The sequence below is a fragment of the Pezoporus wallicus genome, unplaced genomic scaffold (genome assembly GCF_028554395.1).
Source record: "Pezoporus wallicus isolate ANWC-B61680 ecotype Strahan unplaced genomic scaffold, APGP_CSIRO_Pwel_v1 contig_7201, whole genome shotgun sequence".
Lineage (NCBI taxonomy): Eukaryota > Metazoa > Chordata > Aves > Psittaciformes > Psittacidae > Pezoporus > Pezoporus wallicus.
The window spans coordinates 88,899-93,051 of record NW_026637693.1 but is presented as its reverse complement, the minus strand read 5'-3'; positions in this window follow the sequence as shown (position 1 = coordinate 93,051).

Here is a 4,153-nt window from a genome sequence, read left to right as displayed (position 1 = left end):
GTCTGAAATCTTCACAAGCTCAAGGTTACCACAGTAGGGGGTTTCTGATCTATGTATGATTTATAATTATTCTGATTAGTTCATCTCACTAACAAAGGAAAATTATCAGTTTTGAAATCCCATTTTCTGAATGGAGAGAGGTGGACAAATCCTAAAAATGAATATCGTTATCTAAGTAAGACATGTTTCCCAGGGAAGTTCTTTATCTTCCTCTGTGGAAGTTCAACAGGACCAGGAAAAAGAAAAAGAAGTTCAAAAATCTCAGTCACAATATTTTGTTACTGGATGTTTAGTTCCAGGTCCATTGAAAATGTACGGGATTGAAGGCTGAGACCAAGATTTGACTGATGCTGTCCCACTACAGCATTTATATAAAAAACATTCTCAATATCTTACTATGTACAGTTTTAAAAGTGAAAAAAACTTCAGGCTGAGAATAGAAAATGTTCCTTCTTGATATGTCTCCAAGTAGATCTCCAGTTACTAGCCGAAGCAATTTGTCAGAAAAGGCAGAGCTGCCAAGCATTAGTTTCACATTCAACAATCGTTTTTTAATTAGATATCAAACAGAATTGGCTACAGAGAAATTCAAGGAACAGAAGACAAGAAAAGTCTCTAATGAAAATGACTGAAGGCATTAAGTAATCAGTACATTAGCATATACTGACAACCAATGAAATATGAGATAGTTTTGACAGAGATCAGGTACAGATTCTGCTGAACCAGGTAAAACCATCTTAATAGAAATATGGTGTATGTTTCTACATTAATTATTTGATTTCTTTTTTAAATCAGGCAGATCTCTCCATATGCCTGGGAAGAGACCTGGAAGAGCTAGCCGGTGAAACATCTGCTGTTGTTTTTAATAGAAGTTATCTGTTAAGTCACATACAAGCTATTTCTAACCGTGCCATTCCAAAGCCTGGTGTTAAATTGATAATTTTTCTTCTTTTAAACTTCACCTTTTTAAACTTTTCTAGTTTGTGTTAGGATTAAATGTAGAAGGGATAGTACTGGAAAAGCAGCTACTTAATGATTGTAAAACACTGAGAATAGAATGCAAAGTTTTCTCAGCCTAATAATTTGAAATCAGTTCTGGTCCACTTCATGGTTAACTGATGAAATATAAAAAATATATATATATAATTAACCCAGTTCTTACTGATTACGTGGTTGTAATTTTATAACCATGAACAGCTTTACAACAGTTTACACATGTAAGTATTAAGTTTACACATGAAAGTAATAAGTATTGTTATATATCCATTAGCACCCATGTACAAATGTATGATATACACTCATAATTTTCTGAATAAATGAATAGATTTACAGACATTCTGATTTGAAGTGACTTTTTAACATATACAGGAAAATGTGCTATTAACAATGAAAAATTATTAACAATGAAAAATTTGACAAATACAAGTTTATTGAAATCATCATGGAGTAGGATGTATCTATAAGGGGGAGATATAAGTTAATTTCCCATTTTAAGTGTTTGGGTTATTAAAGATTTTCCAGTGCTTTTCCATACCTATGAGAAATTAATAGACTATTCTTATCAGAGAAAAAACAAGGAATTAGAATTTTTAGCAGCTATGAACTAGACATTTGTCTTTGTCTCTTAGATCTTTGCAAAGTAACTGAAAAATAAACTTCATTTTGGAAAAACAGGGAGTTTAAAAAAAGAGTTTTTCAAATATATATGATGACCAAAACCTGTCTTCTTCAAAGTGAATATAACTATGACTTAATTTCTCAGAGCAGAAAAAAGATTCTTTTCTCTTTTGAAGTTGTTCCAGTTTCAAAACCAGGTAGGATTAGTGAATTGCAAAGTGTTCCAATCACTATTTCTTGCAATAAAATAGCAGTTTTTCTTCATCACAGAAATCTTAGTCAGATTATTTAATGCAATAATATGGGTAGAATCCAGAATGTTCCCTATACATTGTTGGAAAGTCTCTAAGTGCTGTCAAATGATTAATCAAAATACCTCTTCTTCTTTTTTTTTTTTTTTTAAACAAACTACGTAGTATACAATTTTTATTTATTTTTTCTTTTTTTCTTATGCATTTGTTTTTATTGATCTTACTCTCTACAATAAGCAGAAAAGAGAAATATGTTATGTGTATGCTAAGCAAGAAATCCTCATGAAAAAGAATCTTACAGCACACCATTAATAACCAAAACCATTAATAGAGCCATCAGAATTTGAACTACATCTTGACTTCATTCAGAGTAAGTCTGAGAAACATGAGGATGGAAAAAACAAATGTAGCATATTTGTTCAAAATCACCACACTGCAGTAGATAGGCCAAAGATTTTTCTCTCAGTGAATTTAAACTCCTTTATTTAATAGCTGAACAGGAGTTTTTGTTGGGTTTTGTCTCTAATTTTCTTGAAGGCAGTAAAAAAACAAGCATTCAGCAAGTTCCCTATTGTCATATTCCTTTCTTGCTTAGTTTTACAATTGAAATATCACGATCCCTTCACTTTCCAGCTCTTATCACAGCTGAAAGCAAAGGACTGACTGAAAATCCAATTATGTTCAGAAACATATAGGTATGGACTTCATATGTGTTTGGTTCATAGTGCAAATCACTAAGCTGAGTGTACTCCAAGAGATTGCTTAAACTGTGTCAGGAGAATTACATTACCAATTTGTTCATAAAAAAATGCAGTACATTCATCACTTTGTAACATTGTTAAGCTCTTAACACAGAAAACTCAAATGATTCCATTTTATATTCGTATCTAATGATAGAGAAACCGAGTGAATTAGAATTTTCAGTCATATTCCATATCTAGACAAAAGAGGAGTTAATCAGTGCATAAAGTCTATGGTTTCCATCCTTCAAAAATACAGTTAATTCAGCTATAGCACAGTTTAAGATTTCAAAACTAATATGACCTTCTACACTGTCGCAAGAGAAAACAAAAGCCAAATTTTGCTTGTGGAAGATTGTACTTGAAACTTCAATAGACCTAATGAAATCTGAAGAACAAATGTGGCAAACAGATCTTTGAAGTTGATTTATTGTATTCACTTGATCAGTCTTTGTGTTAATGGTTTTGGTGTGATTTGCAGTGTCTGCATTGAAACCACAAAAGAGATGCATGATAAATATCAGCAGCAGTAAGAAAATCATCCCACATTATGAAGACACTGGAAAACAAGTGTTGTAGCCTACAAAGGAAAGAGATAAAAGAAAATCCTGTAATCTATTTTCAAATTGATTTCTTTTTTTAAGACTAAGCTTTTTCTGCCTGATGTTAAAAATACTGTTTCTTGATTAAGATTTTTATAAGAAATTGGTGTTTCAGAAGTGAAGTTACTTATTATCATAATTTGGGCAAGCTTTTTATGCTCTTAGAAAGCAGTGAATGATGTTACCATGATTATTATTATTTTTAACCAAGTAAGAAATTAATTTTAAGGATGGCAATTAGCCACTATTATTTGGCTAATCATAAGAAAAGAGGAGTGCTGAGAGAATAACCTCATAGTTCACTGTAACACCTCATTAGGCATTCCTATCACCACGTTTGTTTTTTTTCTCTGCTTTTCTGGATTTCAGCCCAGGCCATATTTCCATAGATTCCCAAAGAATCCAATAGGTCACACCAACATAGATGGTTCTATACTGGGTTTCCATGGCAAGATTTTTGTCATAGAAGGGATGCAAGGGTGGCTTCAGAATCTGTCCCCATGCTGGTTCTGAGATGGATACACTGCTGGCCAAGGCTGAGCCAATTGCTGACATCAGTAAGCACCGCTGGGATGACATTTAAGAAGGGCAAAAACTGCTGAACAACAGCTAGAAAAGAGGAGTAAGAATATGTGAAATAGCTCTGCAAACACCAAGGTCAGTGAAGGAGGGGAAAGAGACACTCCAGACACCAAAGCAGAGATTCCCTGCAGCCTGTAGTGGGGATCATGGTGACAAAGGTTGTCCTGCATTCCATAAGGGTCAACAATAGAGCAGATACCCACCTGCAATCCATGGAAAGCCTGCGTGGCAGCAGGATCCAGGCAAGACCTGCAGCCATGTGTAGAGAGGAGCCCACACTGGAGCAGGATTTCTGGCAGGATCTGTGACTCTGTGGGGGACCCACACTGGAGCAGTCTATTCCTGAAGGGCTGCACTCCGT